Genomic DNA, 23,198 nt, shown 5'->3' on the forward strand with positions numbered 1-23,198 from the left:
GAAGCGCCTAGAACCGCTCGGCCACCGCGGCCGGTCGTAGTTTATTATCGTTAGATAATAAACTCTCTATAACACCAGGTACAATGTCAAGTTCCCTCCGCCACATACTTCACACCGATTTCACTAGCCAACTAACTGGGTTCAAATAAACGATTGTTCAAAATGGGACTTAACATTTGAGGTCATCACTCACCGAGACTTAAACCTAACCAAACTAAGGACATCGCACACATCCATGCCCGAGGCAGGATTCGAACCTGCGACCGTAGCAGCAGCGCGCTTCCGGACTGAATAGCCTAAAACCGCTCGGCCGCTACGGCCGGCTTAACGATTGTTAACTATAGTTATATGTATCGATGACATTGTAATTCTGTCGGAGACAGCAAAGGACCTGGAAGAGCAGCTGAACGGAATGGACAGTCTCTTGAAAGGAGGATACAAGATGAACATCAGCAAAAGCAAAACGAGGATAATGCAATGTAGTCGAATTAAATCAGGAAATGAGACACTTAAAGTAGTAAATGAGTTTTGCTATTTGGGAAGCAAAATAACTGATGATGGTCGAAGTAGAGAGGATATAAAATGTAGACTGGCTATGGCAAGGTCTCTCTCTCTCTCTCTCTCTCTCTCTCTCTCTCTCTCTCTCTCACACACACACACACACACACACACACACACACAAACACAAATATACAACTCAGGATACTGCTATTTTGTACAGGACGGCTGCAGCGTTCAAACTTCCGTCAACAAAAACGTAATAAAGTCGAAGATAAAAATATATTACGGCAACTGAAAATGGGTGAAGACCCGAAACACGCCGTGAGGGAAAAAAAGCTCCATAAAAAGTTGTCGGTTTCTGAATTTTTTTGAAGTACTATCATCCACAGTCACGGAGGTAGACCACCATTACCAAGGATAAACCAGTTGTAACTGCTAAGCTCCCCACTGGGCCAAACACGGTGCTCTAGATGATCATTCCACGCCGACGTGCGAGATTCCTCCTCGGCGCTGGAAGAGGGGCGTCAACGTCACCGTCAGCTGGGCCAGCGCTGCTGACGAGGCACCCAGCTGTTCCCAGCTGTTCCCAGCCAGCAGGGCTCACGGCAGCTGAGGTCCCACCGCGGCCAACTTTTTTGCCACCTCGGCGTGGGTGGCGAAAGCGCCAGTTTGCACGCGTCCCTGCTGTGTACACGACACGGCGCAGCCAAAACAAGCCGCGCTAAGCACAGCTTCCCACGGCCCCTGGTCTCCTGAGCTCTACGGTACAGCAGTCTACAAGCAACAGGTTTCCACAGTAGGATAAGGCCTTACTGCGAATAGCTCGTCTATTGCCACATTCTCTCTGTGTAGTTCGATGCCCTCAGGAAGTACGCAGTAGGTATCATACACTACAGGTCGCCACCCCCATATCTATCCTAACTTGTAAGAAACCACTCATTCCTTGACACACTCCAGACATATCTGTCAGATATAATGGCTGTCAAGATTCTGCATGCCAAGCACGCACCGCTAAAAACATGTAAAGATGGTTCTTGGTACCTGGCAGGTTACTTCTGCTAATTTATCGCATTGGGATAACTATTTCATAATTTTGATTTTATCGGCATTTAGTGTTAGTCTAATATTTTTGCAGCTACATTTTTGAGCCACTGAAAATGAATATACCTACACATGTGCACCAATATTAACAAATCATTGAACCCTTTGGCAGGAAATTTCACTAACTTTTGATTCCAGCAGACTTTATTAGGATATTAAGCGAAGATAAGAAGAAAAATAGACGGGAAACCAAACAGGAAATATCAAAGTCAGGGATACAGAAGAGAAAGAAAACGATATTGTAGTAGTAGTAGTAGTAGTAGTAGTAGTAGGAGGAGGAGGAGGAGGAGGTGGCGGAGGAGGAGATGAGAGAAAAATGGAGAATCATTAGAAGAAGGAATGATGACAGACATAAAAATGTACAAGAAAAAGAATGAGAGACAGTAGAGGAGGAAGAGGAGGAGGAGGAGAAGCATAAGAATAAGAAGAAGAAGAAGAAGAAGAAGAAGAAGCAAGTAAGTAGAAAATTTTATGTGCACTGCAGTGACACCTATATGAGCTTGTATTTGAATTCATCGCAATTTCATATAATACCACTTACTATTATGCAGAAACAGTGACAATGTTGGCCGACCGGTGTGGCCGTGCGGTTCTAGGCGCTCCAGTCTGGAACCGCGTGACTGCTACGGTCGCAGGTTCGATTCCTGGCTCGGGCATGGATGTGTCTGATGTCCTTAGGTTAGTTAGGTTTAAGTAGTTCTTAGTTCTAGGGGACTGATGACCTCAGATGTTAAGTCCCATAGTCCTCAGAGCCATTTGAACCATATTTGCGACAATGTTGTAAATATTGTGTGATAATATTTCTTGTCCTCTTCCATTCCCTGACACTTCTTCTGATCTGGTTTCTCCTTCACTGCCAACCCTTTTCCTCTTCCTTATCGCTATCTTCTTCTATGCCTCATTCTCCTCTTGTCTCCTATTTTCCCACCTTCACTCATTGTTACCTCCATCCCTCCCCCTCCCCCACCTCTCTCTCTCTCTCTCTCTCTCTCTCTCTCTCTCTCTCTCTCTCTCTCTCTCTCTCTCTGTTCTCTCATTGAGGATTGATCCTTCACCGCTTTAGCTAACTAATATTCCTACCATCCGCTGTGCCATTCACTTCATTCTGTCACCTTTCCTATCTTCCCCGCTTGGTGACCCTTCCCTATACACTTCTTTTACTTATTCTATCTTTCCCTCTAACTCTTCCTGCCTTACCTCTTCCATTCCTGTCTTGAACCACCACCTGTCTTTTCATGGTTACTCCACTTCTATAAGCATCAAACTTGTAGTAGGGACTTCACAACTGACTACCAAATCGCATCAGCTGTAAACAGTGTTTGTAAATCACTTCGAATGACCTAAAAGCTTTTTTGTCATTGTCTCAACTGTAGAAGTCATAACCGACACCACCGTACCCCAGTCCTGCTGAATCACCGATGCGTCAGAAGCCCTGCAATTCTTCCGTTGCTATCGTATATTAGAAATATCGGACCACGAGAACAAGCGCAGAGGTCAAGCACCAGACTTGCATTTTACAAAATGGTTCCAATGGCTTAACATCGGAGGTCATCAGTCCCCTAGAACTTAGAACTACTTAAACCTAACTAACCTAAGGACATCACACACATCCATGCCCGAGGCAGGATTCGAGCCTGCGAGTGTAGCGGTCGCGCTGTTCCACACTGTAGCGCCTAGAACCGCTCGGCCACCCCGGCCGGCCTACTAAATTTACTCGCTAATAACAGTATTTGGTATTTCGATAAACATCCCGAATGATTGTCACATAAGCGGTGACATAAAGGTAGAAAATTCATGTTTTTGGGTCCAGAAAGCACTATGAACAGAAACTGCAGATCATTTTGCCATTTTCACTGCGAAATTGCCGGCTTATTCATGTTTGGGGTAATAATAGAGGGCTGTTTGCCTGGACTGTCTGCTAGCGTAGTGAAAGGTGCTTGCTACTGCAAGGGAGGTGTGGTTTGTTTTCGGTTCTAATCTTGATGGAGGCTGATAGACTATCAATAAAGCAATTTTAAGAATTTCTCACGGCCCCAATACGTTTTTTTGCTACCTTTATTCTGTACCGGCGCTCTGTGGATGTCAATATGAAACTCTTGGAGAATTTCATACTTGTTACTGCCTACTTCTTCCGTTTCTGTCAATAACTGAATTGCTTTTTAAATGAATTTCGTTATGAATCTTCGCTCATTGCTAAATTTGCACACTTTCATGGTAGGTCAGCAAAGGTAATCCAGTATGACTGGTCTGAACATTGACACAGACCGTTTCGCGGCCGAATGTGCATAATATTTTGCTAATTCGTATCGATCTGGGGTACTTTGTCTTACTAAAACAGTTATGTTATCTCGATAAGCTGAAATTCATTGTTATTAGTACAGTCCATACTAATTAGCGTTTCTTCTTTCATTTATATCTTATAATTACGTGTTTTGTTTAGCACACTAATCGGCATTAATATAGTCTTAAACATGATTGAAAACAGTCAGACAAAGTTCGGATAGTTTTTCAAATTCACGCCTGTGCATAGTATGTTGGTAGCACTTCGTCGCCTCGCCTGTTAAGCTGTGTAGCAGACTTTAAAGCTGTGCGGTTCAGCATAACGAAAAGGCGAGGTGTCTCGCTCGTTTTGTCCACGACTGTACATATTGACACACAAGAAACTTAAGTTTGTCTTTACAACTGAATATCCAGTCCTTCAATCCAGCGCACTGCATCTGGAGTTGCTAGCAGGAAGTCCTCTTTGGCGCCGTGATAGGCTCGAATCGCGCATTCAAAAAATGGTTCAAATGGCTCTGAGCACTATGGGACTTAACATCTGTGGTCATCAGTCCCCTAGAACTTAGAACTACTTAAACCTAACTAACCTAAGGACATCACACACATCCATGCCCGAGGCAGGATTCGAACCTGCGACCGTAGCGGTTACGCGGTTCCAGACTGAAGCGCCTAGAACCGCACGGCCACCGCGGCCGGCCGAATCGAATCGTGCATTCACTGACAATGTGGTGAACTGTCTGGTACGGAGCCCCGCAGTCACAGGCAGCTTCTTCCACCTAAAGAGAGCATCCCTGCATCGCCCATGGCTGGTACGGATACTGTTGAGAGTAGGCCAGGTCTTGCGTGGTAGGCCGAATCCACTTGGAAGTTTAGCACCTGAGAAAATGTTACGCAGGTGCACATCTGTCACTGCTTCCCACCGACCTTTCCATTCTTCAAGAGGTTTGAAATCCACAGATAGCTACGGAACTATTGTCCAGCTTGGACATGTCTCGGAGGCAGAAATGGCAGAAACAGTCGAAAATATGGACTTTACCCACTCGAGCAGGAAAGCGTGGAGTCTTCTGAGAAAACTGGGAGGAAGTGCACCAACATGCAGAAAAAATTCTGAAGTAACACCAGACCAAATTGCTGCCTCATGTGAGTATACCCATCCCTTGACAGTTTCAGACACTGACTCTGGACTGAAGGACCTCAAACCTCTTAAGGCGCCTGGATTCGATCGTATCCATCCAGAATTCCTGATACATATGGGAATTTCTAAAATCATTGGGGGAAGTGGCAACAAAACGACTATTCACGTTGGTGTGTAGAATATATGAGTCTGGCGACATACCATCTGACTTTCGGAAAAGCATCATCCACACAATTCCGAAGACGGCAAGAGCTGACAAGTGCGAGAATTATCGCACAATCAGCTTAACAGCTCATTCATCGCAGCTGCTTACAAGAATAATATACAGAAGAATGGAAAAGAAAATTGAGAGTGCGCTAGGTGACAATCAGTTTGGCTTTAGGAAAAGTAAAGGCACGAGAGAGGCAATTCTGACGTTACGGCTAATAATGGAAGCAAGGCTAAAGAAAAATCAAGACACTTTCATAGGATTTGTCGACCTGGAAAAAGCGTTCGACAATATAAAATGGTGCAAGCTGTTCGAGATTCTGAAAAAAGTAGGGGTAAGCTATAGGGAGAGACGGGTAGTATACAATATGTACAACAACCAAGAGGGAATAGTAAGAGTGGACGATCAAGAACGAAGTGCTCGTATTAAGAAGGGTGTAAGACAAGGCTGTAGCCTTTCGCCTCTACTCTTCAATCTGTACGTCGAGGAAGCAATGATGGAAATAAAAGAAAGGTTCAGGAGTGGAATTAAAATACAAGGTGAAAGGATATCAATGATACGATTCGCTGATGACATTGCTATCCTGAGTGAAAGTGAAGAAGAATTAAATGATCTGCTGAACGGAATGAACAGTCTAATGAGTGCACAGTACGGTTTGAGAGTAAATCGGAGAAAGACGAAGGTAATGAGAAGTAGTAGAAATGAGAACAGCGAGAAACGTAACATCAGGATTGATGGTCACGAAGTCAATGAAGTTAAGGAATTCTGCTACCTAGGCAGTAAAATAACCAATGACGGACGGAGCAAGGAGGACATCAAAAGCAGACTCGCTCTGGCAAAAAAGGCATTTCTGGTCAAGAGAAGTCTACTAACATCAAATACCGGCCTTAATTTGAGGAAGAAATTTCTGAGGATGTACGTCTGGAGTACAGCATTGTATGGTAGTGAAACATGGACTGTGGGAAAACCGGAACAGAAGAGAATCGAAGCATTTGAGATGTGGTGCTATAGGCGAATGTTGAAAATTAGGTGGACTGATAAGGTAAGGAATGAGGAGGTTCTACGCAGAATCGGAGAGGAAGAGAATATGTGGAAAACACTGATAAGGAGAAGGGACAGGATGATAGGACATCTGCTAAGACATGAGGGAATGACTTCCGTGGTACTAGAGGGAGCTGTAGAGGGCAAAAACTGTAGAGGAAGACAGAGATTGGAATACGTCAAGCAAATAATTGAGGACGTAGGTTGCAAGTGCTAGTCTGAGATGAAAAGGTTAGCAAAGGAAAGGAATTCGTGGCGGGCTGCATCAAACCAGTCAGCTGACTGATGACAAAAAAAAAGGGACGAAAAGCTAAGAAATGGCTGGCAGAATTCTTCACAGACATCCTGCTGACTGGTCAACTTCCATTGGAGTTCAAAAAGGCGAAGATAATATCTGTTCTGAAACCTGGCAAACCCAGCAACAAGGTAGAAAGCTATCGCCCCATTGCCCTTCTTCGTCGGTAATGATCTGGACGTGGACGGGACGTCAAAAGTCAACATTCGTCGTTCGCAGTCTCTCGGTCGTGACACACAAACAATATTCGCCGTACGTTTCCTGTGACCGAACTCGCTGTGACGAGTCCCAAATTCCGCGAAGGACTGAGGGGTGCCTACAGAGGCTGCTTACGGTTGGCCTTCCCTCGTTTCGGGAGGAGAGGGGAGAAAAAAAGCTTTATTTGTGAATTTACCGAAAGTCTCGACCCCGAAGAGCCGCCGGACAAGACGGCAGACACCCCCGGCTGCAACTTATTCCCTCACCCCCGAGCGGGGGTGCGGAGGACAGGATGTTAGGACCGACAGGGAAAGGGGTGAATGTTTACATGCCGAAAAAAATATACGGCACTAAACTGAAATGGCACGTCAGGTTCTCCGGCAGACGTGACGCGGGCGGTCGCGAGGTGGCCCACGGCCTTCACTCCCTCCCTCCCACGCTGTGCCCGGCCGTCTATTATTATTTTTCTGTTTCGGCGGAGGAGTGGCAGAAAGCTTCCGTAAGGTAAACACGCACGTAAAAGTCGGGAGACCTGAGGGAGGCCGGAGCTAAGGGGTGCCCAGGCAGGAGGGAGGGGGGGGGGGACAGGGAGGGGGGCAAGGGGAGGGGAGGTGTCTTTGTTTACATGGAGGACAAAGGGCGGCGAGCACCCTGCCTAGGGCGGTAGGGCGCCGCTTCCTCTACCCTGGCAGCGCGCCGTCTAAAACGCCACCTAGCCTCATTCCGGACACGCTTGGCTACTTGTCTGTCGGTGTCGTATTAGTTGGAAAACTGATTTGATGCAGCTCTCTCTCGTAGTATGTTCTGTACAAGTCTCTTCGTCTACACATTAATTACTGCAACATCCATCCATTAAACCTACTTACTATATTCATATCGAGATCTATACAGGGTGGTCCATTCAAAGTGACCGAGCCAAATATCTCACGAAATAAGCGTCAAACGAAAAAACTACAGAGAACGAAACTTGTCTAGCTTGAAGGGGGAAACCAGATGGTGCTACGGTTGGCCCGCTAGATGGCGCTGCCATAGGTCAAACGGATATCAACTGCGTTTTTTAAAATAGGAACCCCCATTTTTTATTACATATTCGTGTAGTACGCAAAGAAATATGAATGTACTAGTTGGACCACTTTTTTCGCTTTGTGATAGATGGCGCTATAACAGTCACAAACATATGGCTCACAATGCGAAATTACACTATGTGATTAAAAGTATCCGGTCACTCCCAAAAACATACGTTTTTCATATTAGGTGCCTTGTGCTGCCACCTACTGCCAGGTACTCCATATCAGCGACCTCAGTAGTCATTAGACTTTTGAGAGAGCAGAATGGGGCGCTGCGAGGCACTAACGGACTTCGAAAGTGAATGTGTCTCACTTGTGTCATAAATCAGTACGCGATATTTACACATCCCTAAATATTCCTGGGTCCACTGTTTCTGATGTGATGGTGAACAGGAAACGTAAATGCCGACCTCGTCTGTTGACGGAGACCGCCGACAGTTGAAGAGGGTCGTAATGTGTAATAGGCAGACATCTATCCAGACCATCACACAGGAATTCCAAACTGCATCAGGATCCACTGCAAGTACTATGACAGTTAAGCGGGCGGCGAGGAGACTTGTATTTCGTGGTCGTGCAGCTGCTCATAAGCCACACACCACGCCGGTAAATGCGAAACGACGCCTCGCTTGGTGTAAGGAGCGTGAACATTGGCGACCTAACAGTGGAAAACGTTGTGTGGAGTGACGAATCACAGTACACAATGCGGCGGCCCGATGTCAGGGTGTGGGTATGGCGAATGCCAGGTGAACGTCATCTGCCAGCGTGTGTAGTGCCAACAGTAAAATCCGGAGGCGGTCATGTTATGGTGTGGTCGTGTTTTTCATGGAGGGGGCTTACACTCCTTGTTCTGCGTGGCACTATCACAGCACGGGCCTAGATTGATGTTTTAAGACCTTCTTGCTTCCCTATGTTGAATTCGGGAATGGCGATTGCATCTTTCAATACGATCGAGCACCTGTTCATAACGCACGGCCTGTGGTGGAGTGGTTACACGAGAATAACATCGCTGTAGTGGACTGACCGGTACAGATTCCTGACCTGAATCCTACAGAACACCTTTGGGATGTTTTGGAAAACCGACTTCGTGCCAGTCCTCATCGGCCGACATCGATACTTCTGCTCAGTGCAGCATTCCGTGAACAATGGGCTGCCATTCCCCAAGAAACCTTCCAGCGCCTGATTGAACGTATGCATGGTAGCTGTCATATAGGCTAAGGGTGGGCCAACACCATATTGAATTGCAGCATTACCAATGGAGGGCTCCACGTAAGTCATTTTCAGCCAGGTGTCGGGATACATCTCGTCACACAGTGTATCTGACACATCCATGTTAATTTTTAGCCGATGGCTGCGTTAAAGCGTATTAAGCCGGCTCCTCTTCAAGACAGCTACTGGAGGACTCACGCCAGCAACATTAACAAAAATGCAGATGGGTAGCGCTGGAGAAGCTGATAGGAACTGTGGCACCCACAGAGAGGGCGACGCTGGGAGCGGGTACTCCCCACAGTTGGCCAGCCTGGCCCGGACCACGTGACCCGGCCAGGGGAAGAACCGCGCCTCAAGTGGACAGGTCGCGGCCGCGCGCCCTCTGCTCGGGTTCCGCCGTGACGCGAGCCAAGCTGGACTGGGCTGCAGCAAACCCCAACCAATTGAGACGAGTATGAAGGCGGCGAATTTTTCCACAGCAGGAAATGCAGGCCACACGCTAACATTACGCATAGTTCCTTCCTAAGAAGCAGCTTAGGACTGCGGCCTACTCGCTCACAATTAGGATAAGAAAAGCATACAAAGCAGAAACAAATGTGCTGTAGGCGCTGCTTCATCTCAAGACATTCTACTGGAGTAATTGAAGAATAAAAAAAAAAAGGGAGTCGAGTTGTGGTGAACCCAGAGTCGTGATCTTTTGACACCGTGTGATGTATTTGTTCCATTTTTGTCGACCACTAATCCCTGTATCCGTCGAGATGCTCAGAATTGGCTCTGAGCACTATGGGATTTAACATCTGAGGCCATCAGTCCCCTACAACTTAGAACTACTTAAACCTAAACTAAGGACATCACACAGCCCGCCGGTGTGGCCAAGCGGTTCTAGGCGCGTCAGTCCGGAACCGCTTGTGTGATGTACTTAGGTTATATGGTTTAAGTAGTTCTAAGTTCTAGGGGAGTGATGACTTCAGATGTTAAGTCCCATAGTGCTCAGAGCCATTTGATCCATTTGTCATCACGTACATCCATGCCCGATGCGGGATTCGAACCTGCGACTATAGCGGTCGCGCGGTTCCAGACTGCAGTGCCTAGAACTGCTCGGCCACACCGGATGCTCAGAATTATTTGTGGTTAAGAGGTCAAGTGTGCTTTCGTAACCATTTACAATTTGAATGGCCTCGTGAACTAATTGTTCAAAATAATTTAAAAAAAGCATTTAGAACAATTACGGAAGTTGTTTTCTATCTAAAATAGGGTGAAAATGTATTTTTTGTCAACATACGGAAGGTAGATTGAAGTCACTGCCAACTATAATTGTATGACTAGCGTACCTATTTGTTCCCGGGTTCGATTCCCGGCGGGGTCAGAGATTTTCTCTGCCTCGTGATGGCTGGGTGTTGTGTGCTGTCCTTAGGTTAGTTAGGTTTAAGTAGTTCTAAGTTCTAGGGGACTGATGACCATAGATGTTAAGTCCCATAGTGCTCAGAGCCATTTGAACTATTTTATTTGTGATGAGACTCAAGTTTTGTTTGAAATGTTCAGCAATTTTTTCATCTGAGACCGGAGGTCGGTAAAAGGAGCCAGTTATTAATTTGTTCTGGTTGTCGAATATAACCTCTGCCCATACTAAGTCACAGGAACTATCTGCTTCAATGTCACTTGTGAGCTGAAACACACATTACATTGTTTTTCCTTAAGTTGTGCTTCTTGTTTCTGTTGTAGTGCAGATCATTACAATTACGGCTTCTCTGTGATCATGTAAATACCACAGCTAAACAATGTAGAATAACAACGTACGTTACAAGCATAGCATTCTGTATTACTTCATTTCCTTATTTATAACATTTTAAAATTGTACGTCGACTTTAGATGACATGTCAATCATAAATGTTCTTATCTCTATTTAGTGAACGCATTTTCAGTCATGTTTTGAACATTGTTCCGCTACACATTATTAACTAATGTTTCGCGTCAAGGGATATCGGATTTTAGAGAGTAAATTAATATGATGTCGTTCTTCATTTCAAACATTCACATTCCCACTTCTTCTTTCCTTATTGTCTTTTCGGCATGCAGTTCTAGTAATTAAAGAAGGCACAAATGCAGTCATCAAAAAGAAATGATTAGCGTACATTCGCATTCTCTTTACAACGTTTCTTTCTTGTTGCTCCCCTGCCGATGGACTGTTTCTATCGCAATCGGAAAGCGTGAAAGAAAGCTACCGTACATACAGAGGGATCTATATTTATACTTGGCACAACTAATTACATACTGACATAATCGTCGGTATTGCTTTCGTTTCCCAAAAGTTATAAATATTTCGATTCCGGAAAAGAAGCTCTGTATTTGGCCAAGTTGTCGAATAAGAAGGTTTCTTATGTGCAGGTTGTATCGAGTAAGATGTGGAGACGGCGGTTTGAAAGTGGACGGAAGAAGTACGAGGAAGGGCGTCCCCAACCTGAGGGATCGCTACTCAAGCTACCTGGCGAAGGGGCAACTGTGGCAAATGTCCAGCATTCACCCTAGCGCGCCTCCCTTCTCAATCACAATTGCCATTCGCCGCTCAGCTCACTTGGTAGTAATCAGAGGATCTGCGTAGTGAGCAGGAGTCTGGGTTCGAATCCCGGCCTCGGCACAGATTTTCATTCGTCACTTTAGTCTGCTTATACGTTATAGATGTTTGAGACTTGAGGTTTCTGGCGTTATATATACTGGCCATTAAAACTGCTGCACCACGAAATCTAACCGACAGGAAGAAGATGCTGTGATATGCAAATGATTAGCTTTTCGGATCATTCATGCAAGTTTGGCACCGGTGGCGACACCTACAACGTGCTGACATGAGGAAAGTTTCCAACCGATTTCTCATACACAAACAGCAGTTACCTGGTGAACGTTGATGTGATGCCTCGTGTAAGGAGGAGAAATGCGTACCACCACGTTTCCGACTTTGATAAAGGTCGGATTGTAGCGAATCGCGACTGCGGTTTATCGTATCGCGACATTGCTGCTCGCGTTGATTAAGATCCAATGACTGTTCGCAGAATATGGAATCGGTGGGTTCAGGAGAGTAATACGGAACGCCGTGCTGGATCCCAACGGCATTATATTACTAACACTCGCGATGACAGGCATCTTACCCGATTGTGCAGCCACGTCTCGATCCCTGAGTCAACAGATGGGGACGTTTGTAAGACAACAACCATCTGCACGAACAGTTCGACAACGTTTGCAGCAGCATGGACTATCAGCTCGCAGACCGTGGCTGCGGTTTCCCTTGACGCTGCATCACAGATAGGAGCGCCTGCGATGGTGTACTCGACGACGAACCTGGGTCCACGAATGGCAAAACGTCATTTTTTCGGATGAATCCAAGTTCTGTTTACAGCATCGTCATGGTCTCATCCGTGTTTGGCGACATCGCGGTGAACGCACATTGAAAGCATGTATTCGTCATCGCCATACTAGCGTATCGCCCAGCGTGATGGTACGGGGTGCCATTGGTTACACTTCTCGATCACCTCTTGTTCGTATTGACGGCACTTTGAACAGTGGACGTTGCATTTCAGATGTGTTACGACCCGTGGCTCTACCCTTCATTCGATCTCTGCGAAACCCTACATTTCAGCAGGATAATGCACGACCGCATGCTTCAGGTCCTGTACGGGCCTTTCTGGATACAGAAAATGTTCGACTGCTGCCCTGGCCAGCAGATTCTCCAGATCTCTCACCAACTGAAAACGTCTGGTCAATGGTGACCGAGCAACTGGCTCGTCACAATACGCCAGTCACTACTCTTGATGAACTTTGGTATCGTGTTGAAGCTGCATGGGCAGCTGTACCTGTACACGCCAACCAAGCTCTGTTTGATTCAATGCCCAGGCGTATCAAGGCCGTTATTACGGCCAGAGGTGGTTGTTCTGGGTACTGATTTCTCAGGATCTACGCCCGCAAGCTGCGTGAACATGTAATCAAATGTCAGTTGTAGTATAATGTATTTGTCTAATGAATACTCGTTTATCATCTGCATTTCTTCTTGGTGTAGCAATTGTAATGGCCAGTAGTGTAGCTTCCTCTGATAGATGTAGACCGCACTACACAGCGAGCGAGCTCCGGCCAAACGCCATCCGTACGCCGTGCAGTTTCTGCCGCTCGTGCTACTGCGTGGCCGCCGGAGCTGAATGGCGGCCCACCTCCGGCTGGTGGTGCTCGGTGTTTACGCACCTGCTGCCAAGCGGCGCCCCGCTAAGTGCCGGCCGGCCGCGGAATCCGGGTCACAACGCGTTTATTCCTGGACAGCGCCTGGCGCCCATCGATTTTTAATTTTTCCTCCCCCCGACCTCCCCCGTCCTCCCACCTGCCGGCCGCCTTTCTCTCGCCGTGTACTCCCAGCCTCTGTGGTGGGCGGGTGCGCGACGACAGGTGTGCGCCGCCAAAACACAGCCCTGGCTTCAACACTGCTGGCTGGCGGGTCACCGCCCGCTGGGCGAAGCAGCTGGCCGCGACACGACGCGGGACAGAACAGGACAAGACAGGACAGGACAGGACAGGACACGGGGCGGGACGGGACACGGGACAGCGTGGCCGCGCTCTGGGTGGCTCAGTTATCGCGGTCTGTAGCGCTCGGTACTCAGAGGAAACTACGTTACTGCTGCCCACCGTGGCACCGAACGCACTCAGGGTACAAAATGTTCAAATCTCTGTGAAATCTTATGGAACTTAACTGCTAAGGTCATCGGTCCCTAAGCTTATTACTTAACCTAAATTATCCTAAGGACAAACACACACACCCATGTCCGAGGGAGGACTCGAACCTCCGCTCAGCTAATCCCGCGCGGCTTTTCAGGGCACAATATGCTATAGCAGAGATGCAAAGGTGCTTAAAAAGTTGTCACTCTCAGATTGTAACAAAAGGTATGGCCAAACGTTCAGAAAACGTTTTTGACACATCTATGCTAATTCATTGCTTGACATTTTCTAAGCAACAACCGATACCTACCCAGAAACAACCGATACCTACCCAGAAACAACCGATACCTACCCAGAAACAACCGATACCTACCCAGAAACAACCTACCCAGAAACAACCTACCCAGAAACAACCGACAGCTGCCATCGAACAACCGACAGCGGCCATCGAACAACCGACTGCTGCCATCAAACAACCGACAGCTGCCATCGAACAACCGACAGCTGCCATCGAACAACCGACAGCTGCCATCGAACAACCGACAGCTGCCATCGAACAACCGACAGCTGCCATCGAACAACCGACAGCTGCCATCGAACAACCGACAGCTGCCATCGAACAACCGACAGCTGCCATCGAACAACCGACAGCTGCCATCGAACAACCGACAGCTGCCATCGAACAACCGACAGCTGCCATCGAACAACCGACAGCTGCCACTGAACAAATGACAGAAGACAGCTGCCACCGAACAACTGACTGCCACAACTGGACAACTGACAGCTGCCTTTGAACAATTGACAGCTGCCAGGAAACACCTCCTTTGTTGATGGACTACATTTTCTAAGGACTCTCCCAATGAATCTCAACCTGGCACCCGCCTTACCAACAATTAATTTTATATGCTCATTCCACTACTATCGAGAGCTCTGTTTATTCCAATCTGACGCGTCAAGAACACCGAGAATATTTTACCCAATAAGGATTCTGTAAAACATGGAGCTACAGAGATATGTTAAAGGAGTAACAGGGACGTGAAGATTTCGTTCTGGTGCCGAAACGCGACATTCTGTTTGGTGTAAAGGTTCCTGAACCAATACAATTAATGGGAGGTTAGGGTTTAACGTACTGTCGACGGCAAGGTCAACATAGTCGATGACGGACTGGGGAATGGAGGAGGATAGGGAAGTTAATCGGCCGTGTCATTTTCAAAAGGAACCGTTCCAACATTCGCTTTACATGATGCAAGGAAATAACACGAAACCTTTCTACACTACTGGCCATTAAAATTGCTACACCACGACGTACTACAGACGCGAAATTTAACCGACAGGAAGAAGTAGCTGTGATATGCAAATGATTAGCTTTTCGGAGTATTCACACAAGGCTTTCGCGGGTGACGTCACCTACAACGTGCTGACATGGGGAAAGTTTCCAGCCGATTTCTCATACACAAACAGCAGTTGACTGGCATTGCCTGGTGAAAAGTTTTGTGATGCCTCGTGTAAGGAAGAGAAATACGTACCATCACGCTTCCGACTTTCATGAAGATCGGATTGTAGCCTATCGCGATTGCGGTTTATCGTATCGCGACATTGCTGCTCGCATTGGTCAAGATCCAATGACTGTTAGCAGAATATGGTGGGTTCAGGAGGGTAATACGGAACGCCGTGCTGGATCCCAAAGGCCTCGTATCACTAGCAGTCGAGATGACAGGCATCTTATCCGCATGGCTGTCACGGATCGTGCAGCCACGTCTCGATCCCTGAGTCAACAGTAGGGGACGTTTTGCAAGACAACAACCATCTGTACACACAGTTCGACGACGTTTGCAGCAGCATGGACTATCAGCTCTGAGACCGTGGCTGCGGTTACCCTTGACGCTGCATCACTCAGGAGCGCCTGCGATGGTGTACTCAGCAACGAAACTGGGTGCACGAATGGCAAAACGTCATTTTTTCGGATGAATCGAGGTTATTTTTGCAGCATCACGATGGTCGCAACCGTGTTTGGCGACATCGCGTTGAACGCACATTGGAAGCGTGTATTCGTCATCGCCATACTGGCGTGTCACCCGGACTTGATGGTATGGGGTGCCATTGGTTACATGTCTCGGTCACCTCTTGTTCGCATTGACGACACTTTGGACAGTGGACGTTACATTTCAGATTTGTTACGACCCTTGGCTCTACCCTTCATTCGATCCCTGCGAAACCCAACATTTCAGCAAGATAACGCACGACCGCATGTCGCAGATCCTGTACGGGCGTTTCTGGATACAGAACATGTTCGACTGCTGCTCTGGCCAGCACATTCTCCAGATCTCTCACCAACTGAAAACGTCTGGTCAATGGTGGCCGAGAAACTGGCTCGTCACAATACGCCAATCACTTACTCCTGATGAACTGTGGTATCGTGTTGAAGCTGCATGGGCAACTGCACCTGTACACGCCATCCAAGATCTGTTTGACTCAATGGCCAGGTGTATCAAGGCCGTTATTACGGCCAGAGGTGGTTGTTGTGGGTACTGATTTATCAGGCTCTATGCACTCAAATTGCATGAAAATGTAAACACATGCTAGTTGTAGTGTAATATATTTGTCCAATGAATACCCGTTTATCATCTGCATTTCTTCTTGGTGTAGCAATTTTAATGACCAGTAATGTGTATGGCCAGACGGAGACAAACCGTCGCCGTGATACTGCGCCACATCAGACGACCAGAATAGCAGGTAACGTGAGCAGTGGAACAAGTGTGGCTGTGATCCCGCTACTTGCCGTGTCGCGGCTTGCTTGCCGCTCAGGAAGGCAGAGAGCTGCGATGGGCGGGACGGCTGGTTAACCCCGGCTGTGAGCCGGGGGACAGGAATGCAGCTCTCTTCCCCCCCCCCCCGGCTCCTCCCTCGCCCTCCCCTCCGCTCTACCCAAAGTTTTTTGGTGTGTCACAGACTGTGGAAGTGTGCCGCTGCCACCGCTAGCGTAATGAAAGACGTCGGGAAGAGCCAGTACACCCCTCACAGCAATCGCTGGCTGCTGTAGCTAAGGGGACGTTGAAACGTATCTAGGGGGTAGGCAGGTTTGCATTACTGTAGTAGTCGATACCAGTCTTGCGATTCTTCAACTTCTCCCGGCGTATTTAATGCCCACGGGTGTGTTGCCGGTCCATAGTGTCCAACTGGCACAATATTGTGCCAGTTGGACACTATGGACAACCAGTACACCCGTGGACTGTTCGAGATACGTCTTTATTACAGCAGTGAACACGAAATTACACTGTGTGATTAAAAGTATCTGGACACCACCAAAAACATACGTTTTTCATATTAGGTGCCTTCTGCCGTCACCTACTGCCAGGTACTGCATATCAGCGACCTTAGTAGTCATTAGACATCGTGAGAAAGCAGAATGGGACGCTCCATGGGACTCAAGGACTTCGAACGTGGTCAGGTGATTGGGTGTCACTTGTGTCATATGTCTGTACGCGAGATTTACACACTCGTAAACATCCCTAGGTCCACTGTTTACAATCTGATAGTGGAGTGGAAACCTAAAAGGACACGTACAGCACAACACCGTACAGGCCGACCTTTTCTATTGACAGAGACCGCCGACAGTTGAGGATGGTCGTAATGTGTGTGTGTGTGTTTTTGTTTTTTGGTCATCAGTCTAATGACTGGTTTGATGCGGCCCGCCACCAATTCCTTTCCTGTGCTAACCTCTTCATCTCAGAGTAGCACTTGCAACCTACGTCCTCAATTACTTGCTTGACGTATTCCAATCTCTGTCTTCCTCTACAGTTTTTGCCCTCTACAGCTCCCTCTAGTACCATAGAAGTCATTCCCTTATGTCTTAGCAGATGTCCTATCATCCTGTCCCTTCTCCTTTACAGTGTTTTCCACATATTCGTTTCCTCTCCGATTCTGCGTAGAACCTCCTCATTCCTTATCAGTCCACCTAATTTTCAACATTCGTCTGTAGCACCACATCTCAAATGCTTCGATTCTCTTCTGTTCCGGTTTTCCCACAGTCCATGTTTCACTACCATACAATGCTGTACTCCAGACGTACATCCTCAGAAATTTCTTCCTCAAATTAAGGCCGGTATTTGATACTAGTAGACTTCTCTTGGCCAGAAATGCCTTTTTTGCCATAGCGAGTCTGCTTTTGATGTCCTCCTTGCTCCGTCCGTCATTGGTTATTTTACTGCCTAGGTAGCAGAATTCCTTAACTTCATTGACGTAGTGACCATCAATCCTGATGTTAAGTTTCTCGCTGTTCTCATTTCTACTGCTTCTCATTACCTTCGTCTTTCTCCGATTTATTCTCAAACCATACTGTGTACTCATTAGACTGTTCATTCCGTTCAGCAGATCATTTAATTCTTCTTCACTTTCACTCAGGATAGCAATGTCATCAGCGAATCGTATCATTGATATCCTTTCACCATGTATTTTAATTCCACTCCTGAACCTTTCTTTTATATCCATCATTGCTTCCTCGATGTACAGATTGAAGAGTAGGGGCGAAAGGCTACAGTCTTGTCTTACACCCTTCTTAATACGAGCACTTCGTTCTTGATCGTCCACTCTTACTATTCCCTCTTGGTTGTTGTACATATTGTATCTCTCGCTATAGCTTACCCCTACTTTTTTCAGAATCTCGAACAGCTTGCACCATTTTACATTGTCGAACGCTTTTTCCAGGTCGACAAATCCTATGAAAGTGTCTTGATTTTTCTATAGCCTTGCTGCCATTATTAGCCGTAACGTCAGAATTGCCTCTCTCGTCCCTTTACTTTTCCTAAAGCCAAACTGATCGTCACCTAGCGCATTCTCAATTTTCTTTTCCATTCTTCTGTATATTATTCTTGTAAGCAGCTTCGATGCATGAGCTGTTAAGCTGACTGTGCGATAATTCTCGCACTTGTCAGCTCTTGCCGTCTTCGGAATTGTGTGGATGATGCTTTTCCGAAAGTCAGATGGTATGTCGCTAGACTCATATATTCTACACACCAACGTGAATAGTCGTTTTGTTGCCACTTCCCCCAATATGGCGTCACCGGATCAAAATCGACGTCGTCTTTCCAGGTGTACTAATTCTTTCCGGGAGTGTATTTTCTCGTGACATCATCAAGCTTACTCCACTGCAGTGAAGACGGCAAAGCAGACAAGGGGAGAACGCTCGATTCGGTTTTTGTCGAGGCGCCGGGAATCGCAGCCGTTACGACGCGGTTTCTGAACGCATCGGCGCAACGCCGAGTGAAGCGCGCCCTGGGGACAGACAGCCCGCAGGCAGGGATACCCGAGCCGCTTCGGTGGGCGCGCACAGCACCCGCAGCCACGCGCCTCGGCCTGCCACTGCTACCTGCGGGCCCTCCAGGTGTCGGGTTCTGCTCTCTCCCGTCCCGTCCCGCACACCACGGTACAGCACAAAGCGCGCGCCCTGCAGACGAAGCGTGTGTCAGCCCGCACCTGGCACCACCAGCATATCACAGACAGCCTGCTCCACTCACTACCGCAGCGCATTCGTTTCACTGGTGGTACTAAAATCCGCCGCCTAATCACGCTCGTACAGCCACGCTTGCCTTCCGTACATTAGCCAAAAAAGTCGCAAATGCGAGGTGTCAATTTTAAGTTCTAAAAAATGTCGTTTGACTAGGGCCTCCCGTTGGGTAGACCGTTCGCCGGGTACAAGTCATTCGATTTGAAGACACTTCGGCGAGTTGCACGTCGATGGGGATGAAATGATGATGATTAGGACAACACAACACCCAGTCCCTGAGCGGAGAAAATGTCCGACCAACACGGGAATCGAACCCGGGCCCTTAGGATTGACTTTCTGTCGCGCTGACCACTCAGCTACCGGTGGAGGACATTTTTTGAGTTGACAAACCAGAATAATTCGAAAAATAAGCTTCAGACGAAAAAAAATGTGTAGAATCCAAAGTTGATTATTTTCGAGGGGGACATCTGTTGGCGCTGGAATTAGCCTGCCACCCCAGCCCCCTGAGGGTGGGGCGGGAGGCAACTTTAAAATTTCAAATGGGAATCCCCATTTTTTATTGCAAAATCAGATTCTACATAAAAAACTACGTACATTTTGTCTTAAATATTTGTTTTGATTCTTGGTACTTGGCGCTGTAATTTAAGAAAATCCACGTTCTCATTTTTGCGTGGAAAACGGTTACCATAAATAAAAAAATACTTATTTACTTCGTAAATTTAGATTCGCCGAAACTAAAACTCTCCCTCTCTCCCCATAGGGTGGGGTTTGAGAGAGAGGAATTAGAGTTTTACAAATGTTGACCCAAATATTAACATTTTCCGCAGACTCTGATAAGTTTAACTTCCTGGCAGGGGCAAGTGCTCTACCACCCGACCTACCCAAGCACGACCACCGAGCGAGGTGGCGCAGTGGTTAGCACACTGGACTCGCATTCGGGAGGACGACGGTTCAATCCCGTCTCCGGCCATCCTGATTTAGGTTTTCCGTGATTTCCCTAAATCGTTTCAGACAAATGCCGGGATGGTTCCTTTGAAAGGGCACGGCCGATTTCCTTCCCAATCCTTCCCTAACCCGAGCTAGCGCTCCGTCTCTAATGACCTCGTTGTCGACGGGACGTTGAGCACTAACCACCACCACCACCACCACCACCACCACCAAGCACGACTCACGCCCCGTCCTCACAGCTTTACTTCTGCCAGTACCTCGTCTCCTACCTTCCACACTTTACAGAAGCTCTCCTGCCAATCTGCCAGGAAGTTTCATATCAGCGCACACTCGGCTGCAGAGTGAAAATCTCATTCTCGGATAACTTTAGTTTGTTTCGTGGTCAACATTTGGTCTAATATTTGACCGACAGATGCAATACAGGCATTTCAACACTTTCAAAGCTGGCCTAGTCGTCTGTTGTAAGTGCGACTGTGAAGTGCAAACGCGAATAACAAGCACAGCTAAATGAAACCTAACAGAACTCATGTACTGAGGGAGAGGCCGCGTCAAGGAATTGCAGAGAACGGCTGCAAAAAGTTGTATGAAATCAGCGGGAGTAGTCAGTGCGTTTCAAAGTACTACCGGCATTCCAGCTAGCACGATCGATGTGCATAGGGACCTACAAAGCATGGTGAAGAGCGATCGACCAGCTCATCATAAGTCCTCTCCAGTCAGTGCCAAGCTACGCTACTGTACACGCGATTGATGGAAACGTCTGTGTTTGATCACGCTGCATCCTGTGGCAATGCGATTGAAGGGTTCGAGTTTGGCGAATGTCTGCTGAAGGTTCTTCCATCGCGTTTGATTGATTTGGTGGAGGGGACCAGACAGCGAGGTCATCGGTCCCATCGCATTAGGGAGGAATGGGGAATGAAGTCAGCAGTGGCCTTTCAAACGAGCCACCCCGGCGTTCACCTAAAGCGATTTAGGGAAATCCCGGAAAATCTAAATCTGGATAGCCGGACGCAGGTTTAAACCATCGTTCTCCCGAATGCGAGTCCAGTGTGCTAACCAATGCGCCACCTAGCTCGGTGCGTGTAGTTATAAAGGCGAAGTACAGAGGTAAATGTGTTGTGGTACGGGTTGCTCTACCTGGTTATGCTGTGATTTCCAATCAATGCGCTCAAGAAAACGCGAAACGACAAAGTATCTGGTAGCTAAAATAGTATGGCTCTGAGCACTATGGGACTCAACATCTGAGGTCATCAGTCCCCTAGAACTTAGAACTACTTAAACCTAACTAACCTAAGGACATCACACACATCCATGCCCGAGGCAGGATTCGAACCTGCGACCGTAGCAGTCACGCGGTTCCGGACTGAAGCGCCTAGAACCGCACGGCCACGTCGGCCGGCGGTTCAAATGGCTCTGAGCACTATGGGACTCAACATCTGAGGTCATCAGTCCCCTAGAACTTAGAACTACTTAAACCTAACTAACCTAAGGACATCACACACATCCATGCCCGAGGCAGGATTCGAACCTGCGACCGTAGCAGTCGCGCGGTTCCGGACTGCGCGCCTAGAACCGCTAGACCACTGCGGCCGGCCGGCCGGCGGTAAAATAGTACTAAATTTCCCTAGTAGTTAGTTGGTTATTATGAAGTTCTTATTTTAGGTTTCATTCTTTCTAGTATCAGAGGAGCTTTCCATGTTCTTTTATGCTATTTGATAACTGACTTCCGCTACTTAGCGAAAAACTGTTGTCTGTGAACGCAGGGTCATCCAAATCTGTTTGTCGATCAGAACATGACTTGATTGTATGAGCATGTTCATACCGTATATCTTTCTATGTTTTCTTGCCTTATGTGAGCTTTTGTCTATTAATTTGTAGAGATGGCACACGATGATGCTGCGAAACCGTTGGTGCTTGTAAATAAAGTACTTACAGCTGAAACGGCCTTATCCGAAATGACATATCCAGGCTGTCGCTGCACTGACTACAATATCTTCTGCAGATATTTTGATACTGGCGTACATGTACATCAGAATCTAGAGATGGACTACCGATATACATGTCGGGCCTGGGGGTCTAGCAGTGAAGCAGGTGCCTATAAAAACCGAGAGGTCCCAGGACCCACTGCAGGTCAGACAATGGAGTTTTCAGTCGCCAGAAACAACATGTGGCTCGGACCCCACGTTAAGCTGTAGATTCCCCTGTTGGATAACTGGAGTAGGTTAGAGATACGCAATTCGTCGAAATGGCGTCCAATGGAAACACATGGACCAGTGCATTGAGGCACGCGCGGTAATAATCATGTATAGCACTCCGTCTTCAGGCCACGAGTGGCCTACCAGGCCATCCGACCGCCGTGTCATCCTCAGTGGAGGATGCGGATAGGAGGGGCGTGGGGTCAGCACACTGCTCTCCCGGTCGTTATGATGGTATTCTTGACCGAAGCCGCTACTATTCGGTCGAGTAGCTCCTCAATTGGCGTCACGAGGCTGAGTGCAGCCCGAAAAGTTGTAACCTCCCCACAAAATTCTCTCTCATTTAATCTCCCCACAAAATTCTTTCACATTTGACCTCCGCACAAAATTCATTCACATTTAGTGTAACCTCAAAACAGAAAAATTCCTAAACTTCTCAACAGTAAAAATTATAATTATGTCGTTCACATGCCCGCATCTCGTGGTCGTGCGGTAGCGTTCTCGCTTCCCACGCCCGGGTTCCCGGGTTCGATTCCCGGCGGGGTCAGGGATTTTCTCTGCCTCGTGATGGCTGGGTGTTGTGTGCTGTCCTTAGGTTAGTTAGGTTTAAGTAGTTCTAAGTTCTAGGGGACTTATGACCACAGCAGTTGAGTCCCATAGTGCTCAGAGCCATTTGAACCATTTTTGTCGTTCACATTCAGTGTAACGTCCCAACAAAAAATAAATTTAGTAACCTGGTAATAATACAATGTAACTAACCTCTCAATTAAATTGTCGCTCACTTATAACTTTTCAATAATTGACTGTGAATTGAAACTGGTAAATTTTGGACGT

General features: G+C 47.3%; 1 protein-coding gene across 1 annotated transcript in view; it reads right to left on the bottom strand.

Annotated features, from left to right (window-relative positions):
- LOC126214972 (zinc finger protein 1) overlaps positions 1-23,198 on the bottom strand; it is a 152,390-nt gene that overhangs the window by 114,258 nt on the left and 14,934 nt on the right. The gene's annotated exons all lie outside the window — the stretch shown is intronic.

This window comes from Schistocerca nitens, chromosome 12, assembly GCF_023898315.1.
Source record: "Schistocerca nitens isolate TAMUIC-IGC-003100 chromosome 12, iqSchNite1.1, whole genome shotgun sequence".
In the NCBI taxonomy this organism is placed as follows: domain Eukaryota; kingdom Metazoa; phylum Arthropoda; class Insecta; order Orthoptera; family Acrididae; genus Schistocerca; species Schistocerca nitens.